Genomic DNA, 23,763 nt, shown 5'->3' with positions numbered 1-23,763 from the left:
ACTGTTGAAGGCATAATCATGAAAAACTGTTTATTGACTTGACTGAGCACCTCGCAGCTGTTTGCCTCCACCAAACAGTAAAGTTGAAGTTTACATCCATGTTCGTCCAGAATCATAAAATACAGTTTGTAGGGAAGACTTTGGAAGAATTTAACAAAACATATCCAGTGTGGTCCGTGCATGGAAAAACACTGTTAAGCCCTTACAGAGGCCCTTTTTACACAGAGATTCAACAGCACCGTAAAGATGTTCATTACACCACGTTTATACTTTTACACTGAATGAAACAGAGCCGTCACATTGCCGTCCAACTCTGTGATTTTACACGTGTAAACATACGAAGAAACGACTTCGCCCCACCGCTACGCCTCCGTGACTTTTACACAGAAGGCGATGCGTAACAGAGGCCTCTCAGTCCTGTCTTGAACAGGCCGTGTAAATGGGGCTTTAGAGAGCTTTGGTGCCAAGACGATCACCTAAAGCTCAACATCAGCCAAACCATTGAGCTTGTGGTGGACGACAGGTGTGTTTGAAGCTCGTCATCTTCCAGGTCTTGATGGTGGAGTAAGGGCTGAGTGACTCAGGTCTGTTTGGGTTGAACAACCTTGGCTCGGTCATCATCCTCTAAGGATCCATTCTTCAAATATATTTAAAATGTTTCTGTGATTATGTCATCATGACTGTGTACTGTAATGTCTGTCTATTCTGTACATTACGGGGTGTAAAAAAGATGTCTCACGTTGTGCTGTCTGCTGTGTTATTCTCTCATGTTTTCATTTTGAGGTTTTTCACCGTCTCTCCTCAGCTCTCTGACCAGCTGCACAATTTGACCACAAGTAAAAGGCTTGCAGACACGTGTAGCTCTGCAAGACACATCCAGATTAAAGTAAAAATTAGGATTGTAATCCTTCTCATGAATCCAGGGAATTAAAGGTCCCGTCCTAAGAAGTGTTGAATTTTCTTCTATGTAACGTCACTATAGTAACATTAATTTCTGCTACAATAAAACGTTGAAATGTAATAAAGTTGTTTACAGAAGGTTGCCTCACAAGTAAATCTGATCTTCTTTATGATACATTTTTATGTACAAATATAAGCTCTTAATTATGTTACTGTTAGTTACTGTGGCGGACGGGCATGTGGTCCGTTTTTCTCTATTTCTGGCTCCTGTCATCATCAACGTCTGACTAATATGTAAAGTTAAAATAACGTTTGTATCTCCATCTACATACGGTACCTTCATCAGCACCTGGGGGCCACTGTCTAATGTTGTTAATCCAACTACCCATGCTGCTGTCACGGCAGCAGGCAGCAGCAGACTGACCGCAGTAATGGAGGCTGACACACAAGGGCGGAACCAACGACTGTATCGAAGGACGACGCGTCTCCATCTGCTCTCATCGTACAGAATCGATGCCAAAATAGCCCCAATGATGGGCGCTGCCATCTTGCGATGTTGACGCCATTTGGAGCCAGAGTCGAGTCGAGAGATTGGCGGGTGACGCCCGCCACTTCCGCTAACCAAAATAAAAAAGACAACAAGGACTTTATGTTGGTCTGAGGTTAACGTTCACAACAGAGCTGTCAATCATCATTTACAGCATCAAATAACTAATAAAAAATAAACTTGTCAGAAAAATCAACACTTGGACATAAATCAGCATGATAAGAACTAACTATAATGACATAAACCATGTTTGAGAAAAATGTATTTGATGTGTATTTTCATTTTATAGTTTGACTCATGTCCATCTGTTAACATGGAGGAAGCGGGCTTTATGACCTATTCTGCAGCCAGTCAGCAGGGGGCGATAGAGAGATATTGGCTTCACCTTTAGGGAGCTGTCATGTTGTCCATCTTTTCATGCAGTCTATGGGCGGAACACACAAATCAAGATATTCACAGAAATGTTGGAAAAAAATATGTTTTGCAAGTAGGCGTACTGAGAGCACATGAACTTCGAAGATTAAATATATAAAAACTAAAAATTAGAAACGTGTGTAACCCTGAGAAATGTCTCCTTAGCCCGTATTCAAAGTTATGTCCTATCCAGTCTCTGCGTTGTGTTATTTAATTTTATTGTTGGTGGATTTGAGTTAAAATGCAGAATAAGCGTAGGAGTCGTTCTTTTCTTGCGGTAGAGCAGTGCAGTGTCTCTCCCTCTTTATTTCAGCTCATCACCTTACAGAATCCAAACAGAGTTGTGTTAAACAAAATAAAGTAACTGTCTACACTCTTACAGACATTCATCCACCATAGACTGCAGTCATTTCACATGATTTTTCCAGGTAAGTAAATAAAACTTCCCCAAATAAAATAAAAATGCATTAAATTAATATGTGTTACTCAAATGTAGTGGTTTGCAAACTTTCTGCACTCATGTTAACAGTGATTTCTATGTGGACAAGCCAGCTAACAAATCTGCACAATCTTGTCGATAAACTTGAACAAATGAAGTAATTCTTACACATAACTGTAGTCATACAATATTAAACTTCTTAACATTTATATTTCACAAATAAAGTTAATGAATAGGCAAAACTTAATCATCATTTTAAATGTATTACTGAGAGACTTCCTATCTTCCAGAATGGAAACAGAGTTGTGACCTAAAATGGCTGGCGTTCTAATCTCCAGCCTGGGAAGCTAACGACCAGCCTATCCAGTTACCGATCCATTGGGTTGCTATGTTAGACGCATGACTTGCTGCCCTGGTCGGCAGCTTCTTATTTACCACCGCCGGCCTCTCAGTTACCTGCGCTGGCTTATCATTGGCCAGATCAGTAGCTGGCTTCGGCGAGTATATTGTCAGGCACAGAGTAAGGATTCAACTGCGGAGACAGGTGATAGTTCCAAAAAACGTGGTCTTTATTCAAGCAAGGTCCAGTACACAGAAGTCAAAAAGCGAAGGCAAGGTAACAGAGATCCGACAGGCAAAAAACAGGAACAAGGACAGAAAAAGCTGGTCAAAACACGAGGGTCTAGGATAATCTAATAAAGAGAGCTGGATGTATCGACTGCAAAGGCTAGTGATAATCTGGCAGGGAAGTGAGGGAACACCAGGGTTTAAGAAGGAAAAGGGAGTGAACGTAACAAGACACAGGTGCAACACATTAGGGAGGGACCCGGTGATCAACGATGAGGGAGACAGCTTGACAGGAACTGAAAAAGAGGAGAGACAAGGGTTAACAAAATAAAACAGGAAATGCTGAAAAAATAAATTAACTTGACAGGTCTGACAGTACCCCCTCCTCAAAGGCTGGCTCCTGACGACCCAGGATCTTCAAGGTGCTGACGGTGATAGTCCTCAATCAGGAGACCCAAGACCTCTCCTCCGGACCATAACCTTCCCAGTCCACCAGGTATTGCCGACCCCGCCCTCGACAACGAACAGCCAACAGACGTTTAACGGTGTAGACGGGGCCTCCGTCGACGATCCTAGGAGGAGGTGGGGGTTTGGAGGGGGGGAGTAGCGGACTGGATATGGCAGGTTTTATTTTGCTCACATGGAAGGTAGGGTGGACCCGCATGGTCCTGGGGAGACTCAGCCTGATGGCAGCCGGGTTGACGAGCTTGGAAACCGGGAAGGGCCCAACAAAGCGTGGTGACAGTTTGCGGGAAACAGACCTCAGGGGCAGGTCCTTAGTATACAGCCAAACCCTTTGGCCCGCACAGTACGTGGGGGCAGGAGTCCAGCGACTATCCGCCATCTTCTTGTACCCCGCAGATTTCCTGAGGAGGGTCTGACGGACCCGCAACCAGGCTCTACGGCACCGGCGGACCAACGCCTGGGCTGAGGGAACCGCCACATCAGGTTCAAGAGCCGGAAACATCGGGGGCTGATAAGCATAAACACACTGGAAAGGAGTCATGTCTGGCGAACGGAAGGCAGAGAAATATGGGCATATTCAATCCATACCAGTCTGTCTGCCCATGTAGAGGGATTGTGAGAGGTCAGACAACGTAGTCCAGTCTCCCACTCCTGATTTAATCTCTATGTCTGTCCATTGGACTCAGGGTGATAGCCGGACGTCAGATCAGCACGGGCCCCCAGGAGACGACAGAAGGCCTTCCAAAAACGAGCTGCAAACTGGGGCCCCCAATCTGATAACACCCTGCGGGGAAGACCATGGAGGCCAAAGACATGTTGCAGCACAATCTCCGCAGTTTCCTTAGCTGATGGCAGCTTAGGGAGGGGAATGAAATGAGCCATCTTAGAAAATCAATCAACTACTGTGAGAATAGTAGTGTTTCCCAGGTTCCGGTGTTAGGCCACCAGAACCTCTGGCCGATGACGAACACCACCCTCATTGGACTCATCTCTGGTAGGGACGAGTCTGCCTACAGGTGGGAGATTGACCATCTGGTGACCTGGTGTGGTGAGAACAACCTAGAGCTTAATGCTCTGAAGACAGTGGAGATGGTTGTGGAAAGACAGCAGCCACACCTGCCCCCATCACCATCAGTGACTCCACTGTTTGCACTGTGGAGTCTTTCCGCTTCCTGGGGACCATCATCAGCCAGGACCTCAAGTGGGAGCTGAACATCGGATCCTCATCAAAAAGGGACAGCAGAGGATGTACTTCCTGCAGCAGCTGAAGAAGTTCAACCTGCCAAAGACAATGATGGTGCACTTCTACACCGCCATCGTTGAGTCCATCCTCACCTGCTCAATCACTGTCTGGTACGCTGCTGCTACTGCCAGGGACAAGGGCAGGCTGCAGCGTATCATCCGCTCCGCAGAGAAGGTGATTGGCTGCAATCTGCCATCTCTAGAGGACCTGTACACCTCCAGGACCCTGAGGCGTGCAGATAAGATTGTGGCCGACCCCTCTCACCCCGGTCACAGACTCTTTGAGACCCTCACCTCTGGCAAGAGGCTGCTGTCCCTCAGGACCAACACCTCCCGACACAGGAACAGTTTCTTCCCCTCTGCTGCCAGCCTTGTCAACAAGGCCCCCACCCCCCTCCACCCCCCCACGTGACATGGACTCTCATCCAGCCCCTCAGTCACTTAAGATCTAATGAGTGTTAAGTCTGTAATTCAGACTATGTGTTACATTAATGCACACTGGACTTATATTGTCTATATGCTGCACTATTTTTAAATAAATACTGTAAAATTTGCACTGTTCCATATACTGCACACCTGAACAGTTTTTAATCACACCTGTTGTACATATTTTGTACTATTTGTATTATACGTATTGCTTTTATATTTTTATTCTTATTCCTATTTTTTATCTTATTCTATTGAAGTCTTTTACTTAATTTTATTCTAGTTCTGTGTTAATTGTTCTGCACCAAAATCACCAAAACAAATTCCTTGTATGTGTAAACCTACTTGGCAATAAACACCGATTCTGATTCTGATTTTGAATGAGGTTCGCCTGGTACCTGGATGACAGGAGAAATCAGAAGAATGGGCCCAGTCTATTACCTGTCCTCTGAGTGTCGGGGGAACGAAGAGGCGATTGGGGGGCAGACCAGCAGGTGTAGGCCCATTAGCTGAGGCTCTCTTTACAGCATCTTCAATAGACCAGGTCATTGCTCCCAGGAAGCAGGAAGCCGGCAGAAAGGGAGTTACATTCTTAATCTGAGAGTAACAGATTAAGGGTTTCCCATTCTTGGATCCTGGGCGATAGGACAAAGTAAACGTAAATCTGGTAAAAAAGAACAGAACCCACCTGGCTTGTCGAGCGTTCAGTCTTTTGGCACTTCGCAGATACTCCAGATTCTTATGGTCATTCCACACAAGAAAAGGTTGCTCGGCCCCCTCCAGCCAGTGCCTCCACTCCTCCAGCGCTGTCTTCATAGCCAGCAGCTCACAGTCTCCGAGTCCATAGTTCCTTTCTGCGGATGACAGCTTCTTGGAGAGGAAGGCACAAGGATGTAATTTGTCATCTTTAACTGACCTCTGTGACAGGACTGCCCCAACGCTGGTGTCTGAGGCGTCGACCTCTACCACAAATTGATGTTTGGGGTCAGGCATAACTAGGATAGGCGCCGATGTATAGGCTGTCTTGAGCCTCCGGAATGACCGTTCAGCAGCCTCTGACCAGGAGAACGAGACCTTAGAGGAGGTTAGAGAGTGGAGAGGGGAGGCCACAGAGCTAAAATTTCTAATGAATTTTCTATAGAAATTAGCAAAACCAAGGAACCTCTGCACATCTTTCCTGCAGGCTGGTGCCGGCCACTCTGACACAGCCCTGACCTTGTCAGGATCCATACTCACTCGCCCCTCAGACACTATCAACCCCAGGAAGGAGACTGTGGTCACGTGGAAGTCACACTTTTCAGCCTTGACGTAGAGCTGGTGAGCCAGCAGTCTCCGCAGCACTTGCCACACATGGTTGATGTGGGTTTCATCATTGGGTGAGAAGATCAGGATATCATCTAAATAGACGAAAACAAACACGTTAAGGAAGTCTCTCAGAACATCGTTGACAAATGACTGAAAAACTGCAGGAACATAAGTTAAACCGAAGGGCATTACTAAATACTCATAGTGGCCACTGGGGGTGTTGAACACCATCTTCCACTTATCGCCCTCACTGATGCGGACCAGATGATAGGCGTTATGTAGGTCCAGTTTGGTGAAAACTTTAGCCCCCTGGAGGAGCTCGAAACCAGATGAGAGCGTTGTAAATGCGAAAACAGATCTCCTCAGTATGGTTGTCTGGGAAGGTAAGAATTATAGGAGGGGTGCTATGAGTTACCCTGTACATCAATCTACCGTCTAAGGCGCTCGCATCAAGTGAGCTAGGAAGGGGCAGGGGAACCAGCTTGAGCTCATGCGCTATCCCACTATCCATTAAATTGGCATCAGGGCCGGAGTCAATTAATGCTGGTTGTCTGCGTGAGAGAGAGGGAGACGTTAAAACAACCGGTGTGAGTTGGCGAGTAATATGTTAGGGTAAAGTAGTCTGACTCACCAACACCGGTTTCCTTCCTCTACTGCTGCGCAGCGAACTGTTAAGATGATTATGTCCGGGCTGCCCACAGTAAATACAGAGCCCCTCACGGACCCGACGTTGACGTTCCTCAGGGGCGAGGCTGGTCCTGCCCACCTGCATGGGTTCCTCGAAGAAGGAGGCCGAGTCAAGCGAGACTTCTCTTTTTCCCTCTCGAACAGTCTCTTGTCAATCTTGAAGGCCAGCGCGATCAAGGGCTCCAGTTGCTCCGGGAGATCGTGAGGTGTCAAGTGGTCCTTCAGGGTCTCCGAAAGACCCCCAAAGAAAGTGTCCGTGAGCGCCGTCTGGTTCCAGTCACTCTCAGCCGCTAAGGTCCGGAACTCAATTGCATAATCAGCCGCCCTCCGCTTGCCCTGCTTCAGGGAGATGAGCGGTCATGCAGCCTCGTGTCCAGGATGTGTGTGCTGAACAACCTGCGTCAGAGCTTCACAGAAAGCAGGGAGAGCGCTGCAGCATAGAGACTGGCGATTCCACTCGGCCGTGGCCCATGCTTCTGCCCTCCCAGTGATGTGGGAAATCATAAAAGCAATCTTCACTCGATTAGAGGGAAACGAGCTCGACTGGAATTCATAATGTAGTTCACACTGGGAAATGAATGGACGGCAGTCACCTGAATCTCCTGAGAAACGGACTGGAGGACAAAGCTGCACCTGGGGAGCCGTCGGAGGAGGTGAAGGTGAGCGAGTGTCGGAAGGCGGCTGAGCCGGTGAGTAACCGGAGAGTCCCGTTGCCGGAAGGAGCTGGAGTCTCTGGATCTGGTGCACCACATAACTCATCTGCGACTCCACAGATGAGAGGAGGTTTTCCTGTCATCCAGAGAGTTCGCGTACCTCCTGGTGTAGAACGTTGATCTGCTCCTCCTGGCGTGAGACCCACGGGTCTTGGGAAGGTAAAGGAGCCAGCGAGGGATCTGTGTCCGCTGAATCCATTTCTGGCCAGATTATTCTGTCAGGCACAGAGTAAGGATTCAACAGCAGAGACAGGTGATAGTTCCAAAAAACGTGGTCTTTATTCAAGCAAGGTCCAGTACACAGAAGTCGAAAAGCGAGGGCAAGGTAACAGAGATCCGACAGGCCAAAAACAGGAACGAGGACAGAAAAAGCTGGTCAATACACTAGGGTGTAGGATAATCTAATAAAGAGAGCTGGATGTATCGACTGCAAAGGCTAGTGATAATCTGGCAGGGAAGTGAGGGAACACCAGGGTTTAAGAAGGAAAAGGGAGTGAACGTAACAAGACACAGGTGCAACACATTAGGGAGGGACCTGGTGATCAACGGTGAGGGAGACAGCTTGACAGGACCTGAAAAAGACGAGAGACAAGGGTTAACAAAATAAAACAGGAAATGCTGAAATAATAAATTAACTTGACAGGTCTAACAGATAAAGCCTCCTTCGGCCTCTCAGTAGTAGTGGATTTCCAGGAAGGGTCTGGTTCCGGTTTCCGTTTGAACTATGCTTGCAGTCCGAGTAATATTGACCAATCACGTATCAGCAGGCTGTGGTGTATGCAGGAAAAACAGTCCTTGAGGAGAGCAATAGCAGGCGGAATGTAATCCGCTGTAATGCCATCCGGACTCCCATCAGCGTGACGACGATTTAGCTTCTTATTAAACTCTATAAACAGACATCTGCATATAAGTTCAGCTAACAATCCTTTCTAGATCTAAAATTTAACTTGAGATGAATTCCAGCCATTTAGCTTTCAGATTTCCCGACTTCTTTGAATGCATCAGATCGATCTGACCTCCGTTCAACCAATGACCATTTTAAAAGTTTTCTTCTCCATTTGAGGACAGACCTGACAAAGCTTGAATTTTTACTTCTTACTAATCTGTATCAAGATGTTGAAATTTTGGCAAAGGTAAGACCCGTTAATCAATTTCTGTGGACAACATTACATAACAATAGTGAACCGTAATGCCACGGAAACAATGGACTCATAAGCCACGCCCACACACATCTGTGACCGCCAACAGTTAATTCGACACCAGTTAAACTGTGACACCACTGCAACCCAAGGGCTCTTTCCAAGGGAAGACTGTCTCTGTCCAAGTCCAGCTCCTGTCCAACAGTCTGCAACACCACACGGCTGTTACTGACCCACTTTGTCAGATGAAAGCCTCCTCGTAGACAAAGAGCTGTAAGATCTTTAATCAGCTGCACAGCTTCCTCTTCAGATGATGTGCTCTTTAAACAATCGTCCACATAAAAGTTTTGCTTCACTGTGTGGGTGACATCAGCAGGGAAGAAGGCCTGTCCATCCTCAGCTGCTTTCCTGAGTGCATAGCAAGCACAGCTTGGGGATGAAACAGCTCCAAACAAATGAACAGTCATCCTATACTCTGTCACCTGTTGATTCATGTCACCCTCAGGCCACCACAGGAAACGAAGGAAGTCTTTGTCTGTTTCTGCCACCTTAACCTGGTAAAACATCTTCTGTATGTCTCCCATAACCGCTACAGGCTCCTGCCTGAACCTGGTGAGCACTCCAAGAAGACTACTGGTAAGGTTGGGTCCCTGCAGCAACTGACTGTTTAGTGATGTTCCTTTAAACGTTGCTGAACAGTCAAATACCACACGCAAAGTGTTCTTCCTTGGATGGTAGACTCTCTGGTGCGTAATACACCAGACCTTTCCTTCAGCACCATCCAACTGGTGCTGAGGTACCTTCTCTGCATAACAATTGGAGATTACATCAGTGAAGAAGCTTGCATATTCATGATGGAACCGCTCATCTCTCTTAAATCTCCTCTTGAGTCCCAGTAACCTTTGCTTGGCCATAGACAGAATGTTTGGGAGTGTGGGATGCTCTTTCCTGAAAGGCATTTGTTGACTGTAGTGTCCATCCTGAAGCTTCGCAGAATGACTTACAATTTCTAAGAACCTTATGTCTTCTCTTGACATTTCCTTTTGACCATAAGTCTTTTCATTGAAGTCATGCATGTACTGACTGGTCAGCAATTCCTCCAGTTGAGGGAGGGAAAATCTGTCTCTAAGGCACCACTGCTTCAAGTCAGTGGTCCATTAACGATCCATCCCAACACAGTTCGAACAGCGTACGGACCATTCCCGTGGCTGTTGATGACCTCCCAAGGTTCCAGTATTTTGGGAGCGTTGGTTCCTACCAACAAATCAAGGTTTGCGTTTATGCGTGGGATGTGAACGTCTGACAGGTAAGGCCATTTATCCAGTTCCTCAGTTGTTACTATGTTATTAGCGGTGACTGGCATTTTCTTTTGAGTCAAGACCTCTGGAAGACTATAAAAGTCATTGCTATCCAACCCAGCCACCTCCAAGCCAATGATGGAATAAGCTGGAACAACAGTCTCCTGACCCATTGTGCTCAACAAAAAACTGGTTCTTCTGCCTGTAATATTCAGCTTCTGCATGAGGTCTTCAGAGCAGAACGTGGCTGAGCTACCAGGGTCCAGAAATGCATACGTTTGTATGATGTCGTTTCCCTTTGCAGACTTCACACTTACTGGGAGAATTGGAAGTGCACAGCCATCCTTACCGGCCCCTGTATGACCACATGTTTGGAAAGAAGCCAATTGTTTGTTGAGGGGTCCCTTTAACTGTTGTGAAGCTGATGGTGGCTTTTGCTCTGAAACTGGTACTTGCCTTTTAATGTGCAGCACAGTGGGATGAGTTTGACCACACACTTTGCATATCAAGCGCCTCTCGCATTCACGACTCATGTGACCCTCACATAAGCATGCAAAGCAAACTCCCTTTTCCCTCAGAAATGGAATTTTCTCTTTCTGCTTTTTCCCGTTAAACTGTTTACACTCCTCCAGTGTGTGTCTGTTTGAACAGCAAAGACATCCAGGTTTCACTGTCTTTCCAAGCTCTGCCGGTGACTCCTCCCCTTTCTCTGACAAGGCAACAGATGTTACAGTGGTGGCAACAATATTTCCCTTCACCCTGTTCCCTGGATGTGATGTAAACCGAGTGAGAGCCTTTGTGCCGGCCGCACCAGATACCGGATCTTGGATGTTGCCGAACAGAAGATCAGAAAGGATTTTAACATGACGCTCCACAAATGCAACCAGGTCAGTAAAGTGAGCTCTCTGTTTATTTTTTTCCATGATTCCATGAGCGATGGTCCTCCATTGCTCCCTCAACTTGTACGGCAGCTTTGCAATAACGGCTCTCATATTTGCAGGCATATCCAACTCTTGCATATACTCCAACTCTCCCATTATATTGCTACAGCCACGCGAGAACAAAGAATACGCATGGAGCGCTTTAACATCCTCGCCTTTTATGGACTGCCAGGCTAGAACCCTTTCCATATAGGCAGTAGCAACTTTATATTGATTTCCAAAATGCTCTTGCAGCAAGTCCTTAGCCACTGCATAGCCGCGTTCAAGAGGCAAATGCTGGCAGCTACGTACCAGCTGTTGTGGCTGTCCTCTGGTAAATTGCTCCAGATAGAATAGACAATCTGCTGCTCCTGCCTTATCCTCCACTCCCTGCTCGAATGCCTTCATAAAAGCTCTGTACTGCAGAGGGTTCCCTTCAAATATAGGAATATCTCTTGGTGGCAGAGATCTTATGAGTTGCTGTTGCACCAAAGCGGCTGTTATTTCGTTTTGTCTGTGCATGCTGGTAAGTATGTCTTCAGATGCGCTTTGATTTATGTGAGGTTGAGTGAATTGATGAGTGATTTGAGGTTGACTGATTTCCTTGTTTACTTGAAAAGTTGCCATTTGACTTTTAAGTTGGTGTGAATTTCCCATGCTTTCCTGGTGGTCATGCATATTGTACTGATGTTCAGAAGCTGTTTTAAAGTACCGGCCATGTTCCTTTGGTCGCACATCCAGTGGTTTGTTTGAGCATTGTAGTTGCGTTGATTTCCACAATCCAGGCTGATATTCAGTTGCTATAGGATTCAAGACAATCACAGACTCATTTTTCCGTTTTTCCTTTTCCAGATAAGACTCCATTCCATTTGTGGTTCCTACACTGGAACCGCCCACATCAGAGGATTGCAATACTGACAACTTAGCATTGGCTGCTGCAATTTCCGCTTCCAAGTCAAGCTGTTCTCGTTTTCTCCTCAGTTGTTGCTCCTGCTCCTCCAAAGTGTGCCTTTCCCTCAGAGCTGCAGCACGGGCAACAAGAGCAGCTTTATCTGCTTCAGCCTTTATGCGTGCAGAAGCGATGCTTGATCTTCCACTTTTACCACTTCCTTTACTTGAGCGTTTGCTTCGCACATTAGAAATGCTATCATTTGGGCGAATGTCATCCACAACAAACCCAGTTGCATGTGCATTTTTTTCATTGTTTGTGACATCATCAGTTTGATTGATACCAACAACCTCATTTTCATTTGCAATACCGTCATTGTTTGTAACACCAACATTTTCTTGTGTATTACCTTCAAAGTTTGAAACCCACATTTCTGCATCATGAATACACTCATTTAGAGACAGCAATTTTGCTTTAAACCATATCTCATGTTTTTTTTGTTCATCATGTGGCATTAAACCCAACAGCTGTACATGCACTGATTTTGCATCATCACACACCAAATTTAATTCATTCAAAGCATCATGAACAATTGTTTTATCACCCTTTGACATTAGATCTTTCATTGAGCTTCGTATATTGGCTGCTTTATTTAGCTGAACCTTTCGTTCTGTTTGCAACCTTGACAATTTATCAGCAAGCGCTTTTTCAGTCATTTTAACCTTTCGTTTCTGCGATTGCAGGTCTTTTTCAACTCCGGTTTCCATGGTTACGTCTGACGCCGTTTTCGCACTTCCTGGTTAATCAGTCAATCAGTCATCAATCAGTTCGCAGCAACAAACAAAGTTTACGCAAAGTCAATAACTCATTCGCTTGGGCTACCAATGCATTGGTTTTATGCCCCCATTTTTTGTGTGCACACAGGTCAAATGGCCATTATTGTGTAGCGCTACTCATACCTCGGCATCCGTAAGCTGGGCGCCATGCGACGATCAGCTGATCCGATGCTCCGCAGACTCCGCTGCCTCGTCGTTGCTCCGGTCTCCGGTCGCTTCGCTGCCTCGTCGTTGCTCCGGTCTCCGGTCGCTTCGCTGCCGACGTCCACCCAGCCGTAGCCGAACTCCACCTGAGCGTCCTCCACAGCCGTTCCTCCAGCCGTGGCCAAACTCCACCCGAGTTCCTCCAGCCGTAACGAACCCGAACAGCAACAGCAGCTCCTCCACTCGTCCTTCCAGGCCGCCTCTCTGGCTTTCCAGACGCGGCGAATGTCCACAGAAAACACAAGGCTGACTGTTGCTTTCCCAACGAGTCCCATAGGAACCAGGTTTTTGACTATTATAGTGGCGTACCTTAGTCACTATCGGCGCATGCTGGTATGAAGGGTTTGTACGCGTGCCAGTGTAGGTGCAGATCCACAAAACACAGCAAAATGTCCAATTTTCATGTGTTTAAAACAAACTGCTTTCCCGTACCGACCAATAATACTTTTCATAGTCACAATTTACTAATAAACACTCTGACCTGCTGTGTTTTAGATGCCATGGCACGGTCAAAAACCGTATGGCTTCTTCAGCGTGCGCACCTACGCTGATTAACCCACCTACCTAAGTAGACACACCCAACAGACCTGAACAGACAGTGCCACCTGTCTGCAAAAACGTGCACAACACAACCTGTTAACCAAGTTAACAGACACAGAGGTTAACATAACTTGGATGTCAAGCTAGCTCAGTAATGTCGACTAAATGTTCAAAAGCTCCACGCACAGTTAACTCCACAAAACGAGCGGAGTTACGTCATAGCTTGTGTGTGCGTTTGTAACTGAGGCTAACTTAATTAATTTGTTCATAAGTTAGCATTGGGATGTTAAAGACGAGCAAATATTACCGAGCTATCTTGATTTACCCCGCTATGATAAAGATGAGTCCACTTAGGAAGTTTTTCATTGTCCTGACATTTAGCAGTTTCAATCAGTGTTTAGAAACATAATTTAGACTAAAAACAGTCTGTCACTAAGAGCAACCATGCTTACCAATAATTTTTGACTGTCTTTGACAATGGCAATGACATAAATTAATTAATTTGAGATTGCTTTATTGTCATTGTTGTTTGCTGGAGAATAGGCTGATTGTAAGTTACCCTCTGTGAATCTGATAAAATGATGGGTCAACTTGCTGTGTTTCTGTTTGCTGTGCAGTAAGTCCAGTATATTTTGTATTACACACAGAGTCGGGGGAATTCCATGGCTTCTTTACATCCTTACCGTATTATATTAAATTGCCCTAAGAACTCTTGTGTGCTTTTTCTGTTGTCATAATTTGGTGGACAACTGAATATTTGAACCATATTTAACTGTATGTCAGGTGTTTTTGTGTTGTTTTCATTGTCCCTTTGCTTCAGAGTCCCTCAGATGCTCACACAGACTGTCTACCATCTGCTTTGTCAAGGAGGGCCAAAGGAAAACATCACTCCCTCTCATGTGATATTACTTAAATCTTGAATCCTAATCCTAAAACAGACTTCAGTAAGCTTTATATAAAGATGTTTCTAATGTCATTTCCATCGCTTTTTTCAGAATGAAAAGACATGGTCTTGGAAATGATGATGCCAGAGTTATAGATGCCTTTAAACAATATTTTATGTATATAAGATAATTAAACTGAACACTTCATCAGCTGATTTGTGTTTATGGTATAAAGGTAAAACTTTAGTAACACAACAACATTGGTCAACTTCAAGTGGAATTACAAGCTGTCTCACAGGTAGCAAACGGCATTGATCTTCCAGACAGAGATACGTTTTAACAACTATTATAACAGCCATGAGGATGATGTTTGTCCCTATGAAGGAAATATGATCATTTTCCCACCAGAGTTGACCACGACACAGAGCAGACATGTTGAAACCCAGTTAGATTGCTTTAAAGCATACTTTACTGATCATGTAGCTCCCTCTAGTGGATGATCTTCTGCTTTACTCTGTTTCAGGACTGCTCGTCTGAAGGATCAGTGCTGACGACCACTTAAAGCTGTAAGGTAGGAGCATCTTCTTCATCGTTTGCTTTGAATTCAATAAATAATGATTTACTCCCATTAATGCTCGTTGGGTCTTTAATGAACCCGTCTCTATAAGTTAAGTTAGACTCACTCCTTTGTTTTAAGATCTGAAGTTATTTGAGTTTGGTAACTGCAGCAGATTGTTCGATAAGTCATTCATGTTCTGAATACCTTCAATAATGCAGAGTCTACATGTTACACTGTTCCACATGTTTAAGGAAACCAAATGTTTTTATAGGTCATATTTCAGGGTAATAGGAAAAGACCAATAGTGACCTGTTAAGAGTTTTCAGGTTCTTTGACATTTATTTGAGAAGGTGTTTTTTTTGCAGCCTCGCTGTGTGAAACATTGTGCAAGTCTTGTGTTGTTGTCTCCTGACTCGTCCCTCTGCCTCTTTGGATGGACTGTTTTGTCTGGTCCTCTCTTTGCTCCGTGCTCTCTGCTGAAACAGACCAACATTACAAAGGTTAGTTGGATAAATACACATATGTTGCAGACAAAAATATGTACAGTTTGCTTGTGTCTTTTAAGGTTGCCTGAAAACTCAGGATACACGATAACATCACTTCTCTTCCTTACCTTACTCTTCACGTCATCTCTCTTGCCCTCTGCATCCTGGGGTTGTTCCTCGTCTTTGGGCTCTTCTGGGATCTTCTCAATCATTTGCATCTACCACATGACACTCTGGAAGTATTCTGTAACAACAAGCCAGACAAAGCAGAGTTTTTAAACATACACTAAGACACAGCTGCATAAATGATTCACCTTTCACTTACCTGTGTTCTCAGCGTAGCCTGCATGTCGACACGTCGCTCTCCTGTGTCTTTCAGCTGCTCCTCTGCATTTATTCCTGGATCTCCTCTTCATCAGCTGGGTAACCGTACGGTTGGAAACTTCTCTGGATCGGAGCATCTTCTCTGCAGTTTAGACTCTTTGTTTCTTCTGCTGCTTTCTGCTGCTGAGGCCAGGGAGGAGACACTGCTGTTCCCTCTGTGTTCACTGTCAGACTGCACAATGAGGCCGGGCTGTTTGAACCTGAAGAGAAAGGACAGTAAAGTTAGGAGACGAGCTACAGAGGAAGAGCAGAAACTAAAATGTCTAAAGAGCCATCTTTAAAGTTTGTGCAGTGATACAGGAGAATTGAGGATAATGATGCATGATAAAATGACTTCTCTTCCTTAGCTTACTCTTCATGTCGTCTCTCTTGCCCTCTGCGTCCTGGGGTCGTTCCTCGTCTTTGGGCTCTTCTGGGCTCTTCTCAATCATTTCCATCTTGAAGTTTTGTGAAGACAGACTTGAATTTGAGCACTTCATGGATCCTCTGAAAAAGTAACAGCATTTTTTTTTAGAAACAAAGTACTATAAGAGATAAGATAGAACTTTATTTACCCTGAAGGAAATGAAAGTGTCAGATGGCTCCAAAAATACTGTAGAAAATTAGAGACATAGAAAAAAACAACTCAAATATAAGTGAAAATATAAAGTGTATGGTTAAAAATATATATATATTACAATAGTTATCTGCAAAACTCGACTATACTTATGAAGACATTTAGTATAGAGCCATTCATCTTCAAGTTACCATGGTTACTCGGAGAGGTCCTTCATCTTGTCCTCATCTCTCTCGTCACAGCCCTGTTCCCTCAGCTGACTCTGGCTCTCCGGGCTCATCATCCTGGGGCTGTCCTATATCCTGTCTCTCCTACGCTCCTCTGCATCCAGTAGCACGCGTAGGGAATTAATCACTACAAAGAGACAATCTTACTTGATGAATGAACCCAGACTCCACTCTGATGAACCACATGTAGTGGACTTAACTTACAACTTAACTTATACTAACAAAACTTAACCTATACTAACTTAACTTGTACTAAATAAACTTATACTAACAAAACTTAACTTATACAAAACTAACTTAACTCATACTTACAAAACTTAACTTATACTTACTTAACTCATACTTACAAAACTTAACTTATACTTACAAAACTTAACTTATTCTAACTTAAAGGTATAATAAGGAGGATTTTCCTAGAAAAGTAAAATATAGACTTTTACAAATATAATATAAATCATCACTTATGGGCCTCTATACATGTGTGTTGGTGAGTGTGTGCAGACACTTGTGAGACCCTTCCCTCTGCATCCATTCTGTTTTTTCTTTGCACAGGATGTTTTCAGGAGGGGTGCTGTTGTGGTTCCCTGAGCCAAACACAGGTGAGTGTGTATAGGTGAGTGTGGGAGTGGTTCAGATTAGTAACTGGGCCCCATTCAGACCAGCGAACATGGCGAAAGAGCGATGCAGAGCTGGCCTTCTTTCTGTTGGACAGGTAGGTGCCTCTGGTAAGACAGGCTAACTGGTGGTTAGCATGCTAGCGCAAAAGCTAACCGTGATGCTGTGGGTGTTAGCTCAGGGGACTGGGCGTGTTCTCGCACGAGAGAGTGAGAGGAAGCTTCTGGTGACAAAGGGCCCAGGAGGAGGGGCCCAGTTTGAATGTGTTGTAGATGAAATTGAAGAAAAAATCTTATTATACCTTTAACTCAACTTAACATATGCTAACTTAATTTATACTTTTTTTTTTTCTTGTTTTTTGAGATACTTTAGTAAACCACCGAGGGGAAGTTCAGTGTTTTCACTCCGTTATTACAAACATGTTACACAAACATAGGCCCGAAATACACACATGCACAAACGGGACCCTATGGACATGCACATGTCAGAGTGAGGGGGCTGCAAGTGGACATGCGCCCCGAGAAAGTTGGGGGATTCGGTGCCTTGCTCAAGGGCACCTTGACAGTGCCCAGGAAAGGAACTGGCACCTCCCCAGCTACCAGCCCCAATTCCTTACTTGGTCTGTATCAGGACTTGAACCGGCCCTCCGGTTCTCAAGCCAAGTCCGTACTGACTGAGCTACCGTCTACCCAATTTAACTTGCACTAAACATATACAAACTTAACTTAAACTAACAAAACTTAACTTATACTAACTTAACTTATACAAAACTAACTTAACTTATACTAACAAAACTTATACTAACAAAACTTAACTTATTCTAACTTAAAGGTATAATAAGGAGGATTTTCCTAGAAAAGTAAAATATAGACTTTTACAAATATAATATAAATCATCACTTATGGGCCTCTATACATGTGTGTTGGTGAGTGTGTGCAGACCCTTGTGAGACCCCTCCCTCTGCATCCATTCTGTTTTTCTTTGCACAGGACGTTTTCAGGAGGGGTGCTGTTGTGGTTCCCTGAGCCAATCACAGGTGAGTGTGTATAGGTGAGTGTGGGAGTGGTTCAAATTAGCAACTGGACCCCACTCAGAGCGGCGAACATGGCGAAAGAGCGACGCAGAGCTGGCCTTCTTTCTGTTGGACAGATAGGTGCCTCTGGTAGGACAGGCTAACTGGTGGTTAGCATGCTAGCGCAAAAGGTAACCGTGATGCAGTCGGTGTTAGCTCGGCGGCGTATTCTCGCACGAGAGAGTGAGAGTGAGCTTCTGGTGACGAAGAGCCCAGGAGGAGGGGCCCAGTTTGAATGTGTTGTTGATAAAATGCAAGAAAAAAAAACCTCCTTATTATACCTTTAACTCAACTTAACTTACACTAACTTAACTTACACTGACTTAACCTATTATATCTTATCTATATACATGAAGGCACTTAGCTCTTCGGACGCTTCGGTGGAGGGGGTCCCTCTGCCTTCCTAGCAGGTCGCTTGCGTCCGGAGCCTCCACGCTGCTGGTTCCTCAGCCTCAGAAGTCCCCGCACCTTCGTCACCCACTTCTGCTCCGGACCCGTTGAGATGAGCCGAAGAGAGGTGGATGAAGGGATGGGGGGATCTTCAGGAGGCTGGCTGGGCTCCTCTGTCCTCAGAGGGGGGTCCGCCTGTAATTGTTGACATTGTTCTGTTAAAGTTATCCATGTAAAAACGGACAATTGATTTGGTTTGGTATTTAAGTTTGGTATTATGTGACGCATACATCGTCTTTCATTATTTTGTTAGTATAAGTAGTAGTGCTTTTATTTTGTGTCTGCTTGTGCTTGGAGGGAATCATACCATCCACCGCTGCTGTCTCTTGGCGATGTCTTCCGGATCCTCAGGCTCCACACCAGGCCACTGCTCCTCCTCCATCAGCATAGGGGGCAGGCAGGGGGACGGCTCCACACCAGGCCACTGCTCCTCCTCCGTCAGCATAGGGGACAGACAGGGGGAGGAGCAACGGCTGGATCCCGACAACCTCGCTGGGGAAAAGCTTACAGAGGAGCAATGTGAGTTAATAGATGGAACAGTGAGGACACTGCCATAGGAAGAGGAGGAGCCGGAGGGGGAGCTTGAAGGAGAGCCAGAGGGAGAGCCAGAGGAAGAGCTAGAGGAAGAGCTAGAGGAAGAGCCAAAGGGAGAGAGATGAGGAAAAAAGGGAGAGGGAGGAGGAGAGCTAGAGGGAGAGAGAGGAGGAGAGCAAGAGGGAGGGCGAGGAGGAGAGCTAGAGGGAGAGGGAGGAGGAGAGCCAGAGGGAGAGCTAGATGGAGAGTGAGGAGGAAAAAAGGGAGAGGGAGGAGGAGAGCTAGAGGGAGGGCGAGGAGGAGAGCAAGAGGGAGGGCGAGGAGGAGAGCAAGAGGGAGGGCGAGGAGGAGAGCTAGAGGGAGAGGGAGGAGGAGAGCCAGAGGGAGAGCTAGACGGAGAGTGAGGAGGAAAAAAGGGAGAGGGAGGAGGAGAGCTAGAGGGAAGGCGAGGAGGAGAGCTAGAGGGAGAGAGAGGAGGAGAGCCAGAGGGAGGGCGAGGAGGAGAGCCAGAGGGAGAGCTAGACGGAGAGTGAGGAGGAAAAAAGGGAGAGGGAGGAGGAGAGCAAGAGGGAGGGCGAGGAGGAGAGCTAGAGGGAGAGAGAGGAGGAGAGCTAGAGGGAGGGCGAGGAGGAGAGCTGGAGGGAGAGCGAGGAGGAGAGCCAGAGGGAGAGCTAGACGGAGAGTGAGGAGGAAAAAAGGGAGAGGGAGGAGGAGAGCAAGAGGGAGGGCGAGGAGGAGAGCTAGAGGGAGAGAGAGGAGGAGAGCCAGAGGGAGGGCGAGGAGGAGAGCCAGAAGGAGGGGAAGGAGGAGAGCTGGAGGGAGAGCGAGGAGGAGAGCCAGAGGGAGGGGAAGGAGGAGAGCTAGAGGGAGAGGGAGGAGGAGAGCCAGAGGGAGAGCTAGATGGAGAGTGAGGAGGAAAAAAGGGAGAGGGAGGAGGAGAGCTAGAGGGAGGGCGAGGAGGAGAGCAAGAGGGAGGGCGAGGAGGAGAGCAAGAGGGAGGGCGAGGAGGAGAGCTAGAGGGAGAGGGAGGAGGAGAGCCAGAGGGAGAGCTAGACGGAGAGTGAGGAGGAAAAAAGGGAGAGGGAGGAGGAGAGCTAGAGGGAAGGCGAGGAGGAGAGCTAGAGGGAGAGAGAGGAGGAGAGCCAGAGGGAGGGCGAGGAGGAGAGCCAGAGGGAGAGCTAGACGGAGAGTGAGGAGGAAAAAAGGGAGAGGGAGGAGGAGAGCAAGAGGGAGGGCGAGGAGGAGAGCTAGAGGGAGAGAGAGGAGGAGAGCTAGAGGGAGGGCGAGGAGGAGAGCTGGAGGGAGAGCGAGGAGGAGAGCCAGAGGGAGAGCTAGACGGAGAGTGAGGAGGAAAAAAGGGAGAGGGAGGAGGAGAGCAAGAGGGAGGGCGAGGAGGAGAGCTAGAGGGAGAGAGAGGAGGAGAGCCAGAGGGAGGGCGAGGAGGAGAGCCAGAAGGAGGGGAAGGAGGAGAGCTGGAGGGAGAGCGAGGAGGAGAGCCAGAGGGAGGGGAAGGAGGAGAGCTAGAGGGAGAGGGAGGAGGAGAGCTAGAGGGAGGTGTGTGAGGGTGGAACCTAGGAGGGGTACCTGAGGAATACCCGGCTGCTGCTCCTGCTGCTGCCGGGAGCCTCCAAAGGGTCACCCTGAGGACGCGCATGCCGGGGACGGGGCCCTCGGTCCAGGTGGCGCAGCGGTCGTCCTGACGACAGAAACAAGCCAAACATTTCAACATCTCTCCAAAATGACTCTCTGGAAAAAAGTCCTCACATCCTTAGATTTCAGTACAATAAGACTCATTTAAGATTAAAATTAAGTCACAGAAACACAAACACATGACTAGTGCTTGTTTTGAATACTTAACTGTATGTGGCTGTAATTTGCTTCTCCCATTAACAAATCAAAATGCACACTTGTAGAATTCAACAACTGAAAGCACAATAATATCACACTGCTGACAAGTTAAATTTTTTTTTACTACTTTCAATAACTGACAGTCTGCTAAGCTATGATATATTTGACTTTGTATCCCAGTAAAAGGCCTGATGAATACACAGGTAAGAAGTTAGCTTGTATAAAGGTGATGACACAAACACCTGCCAACATCTGTATCATCAAAAAGATGGAGTCCCATATCATCATCCACTATTCAGCAGGATTTTATGTGTATTCAACACTAAACTAAGTCAACATTAATATCAAATCTGATATATTAATACTACTTCTGGGAAAGTAATTCCTTTTAGAAAACAATAGTATTCATTTACTTATTCCTACATATTTAATTTTTTGCATTAAACTATGTTATCATACCAACTTGTTTGACCTGAATTTGCAACATGCGTTTAAATATGAAATGATCTAAAAACAAACAAAAAAATATTTAAATGACAAAATTTCAATTAGCCTTAGCAGTAATGAAAAGGTAATGGTGCTATCTTTATAACATGGACTCAAACACGCGGGCCTGAAGGAGTTTCATGATTATTTTGGGGATATTTTATTAACAATCGTCCAAATATTCACATCAGCCTATGTCGTAATAATGTGTTACTGTGCACAGTCATTTATAAAGTTTAGTTTTGTCAAACGGCTGTCAAATGAGATGAATTCACCCTTTAAAATGTAATTTAACAAACCTAAAGTAAGCCATTAAGTAATCTTACGTCTACCATGCGGAAACAGTTCTGCACCGTATTTTCTGACGTCACTCACCTGCCAACCTGCAGCAGGTCTGTAACGGTTACTATGGAGATTTGAAGTGCTATTTACTTTTAAAGCAGATATCAACCTGAATATGTTTTAGCTGACAAACTTCCGGTTTCATATAGTTACATATTTTATATAAATATTAAATATTGTTTTAATGTAATTACAAAATAATTTCTCATCAGAACAATATTTAAGAAAAAAACAACATTTGCAGCAAATTTAAGTAAAACTTTAAATAGTAGTTTATTTACAATAACATAAACCCACATTTAGCATACGGATTTCAGTCAAAACTAGTCCTATTATCTTTTAAAGATAAATCAGCTTCATATCTATTAACACAGTGCAAATCTAATACAGATTATAAATAAATCTTTTTTAGTGTGTAGTTGCATTAAAATTAAAAAAGATATATATATATATATATATATATTGTGGCGAGGTAGCGTGGACAACAAAGTTGGGAGACAGAGATTTTCTCGCTTTAAACAACACCTGTGCCCCATAAACCGCTTGACTGCAGGTGGTGCTGTTTTATTCAAGACAGAGCCATACAATACATCGACACAGGTCATCAATCAAGACAAAAGTCTTGGTCATGGTGGCCACATTGCGAGACAAACTGCAACCACAACAATCAAAACATGAACACACCGTCACCAAAACACACCAAAACAATGTGAACATCAAGAGTCCCATAATGCTTTGTGCCTCACGCGACGCCCCCCCCTGGCACTGCATACGCCTCGGGCCACTTTGTGAAATAATCCATAGCCACAAGGACGTAGAGGTTGTCAGCGTCTGTGACAGGGAAAGGCCCCAGGATGTCCACCCCTACTCGCTCCATTGGAGCCCCCACCAAGTACTGCTGCAGTGGGGCGTGGGAGCGCTGGGTTGGTCCCTTCTGGGCAGTGCAGGGGTAGCAGCAGTGCAAGTGCAGCTCCACGTCGCGTCGGAAGCCTGGCCAGTAGAACCGGTCATCCCAGTCAAATTGTCGGCCTGAGGCGGTGAAGTGTCTTGGCGTTCCCGTAGTGTCCCGCCCCCACCGAGCCATGGACAATCTGGAGAATTTGGGGACGGAGCACACGAGGCACCAGCAGCTGCAGCAGGTTGACCAGACGTCCTGGAGCTTGCCACCTCTGGTAGGCCAAACCGTTGTGAAGCTCGAAGTTGCCCCATTGAGAATGGTAGGCCTTTACCTCCGGCCCCAGCGCTGACACCTCTGTCCACTCGGGACACCTCCCTGTCTCCAGCCAGCCTCTCACCAGTGCTAGGGTCACGTCTGCCTCCTGTTGCTGTCTCAGCTGCTGCGTGGTCAATGGGAGCCACCCCTCCTCGTGGCTGTCGGTCTGTCATCTGGCCCCGTTCCTCTTGCCGTTGGCAGTAGCGGCACTCCAACGCTGCACAGGGGCGCCTAGAGAGCACGTCAGCATTGCCATGGTGTCGCCCTGCCCGATGCTCGATTTCGAAGTCATATCCTTGAAGGGCCTCCAGCCATCGGGCCACCTGACCTTCAGGGTATTTAAAGTTCAGAAGCCAGGTAAGTGAGGTATGGTTGGTGTGGATAAGGAAGTGGCTGCCGTGCAAATACGGCCGGAAGTGCTGTAATGCCTGGACCCCTGCCAGCAGTTCACGGCAGGTGGCGCAGTAGTTCTTTTCTGCCCGACTCAGGGCACGAATGAAGTAGACGACAGCACGCTCCCCATCTCCTCCCCGCTGGGAGAGGACAGCCCCGATCCCCACGTTGCTGGCATCGGTGT

Source organism: Semicossyphus pulcher, unplaced genomic scaffold, assembly GCF_022749685.1.
Source record: "Semicossyphus pulcher isolate SPU_LCO1_2020_fin unplaced genomic scaffold, fSemPul1.0.p SCAF_16, whole genome shotgun sequence".
Taxonomy (NCBI): domain Eukaryota; kingdom Metazoa; phylum Chordata; class Actinopteri; order Labriformes; family Labridae; genus Semicossyphus; species Semicossyphus pulcher.
The sequence above is the reverse complement of the archived record's forward strand: the minus strand, read 5'-3'. Positions refer to the sequence as shown.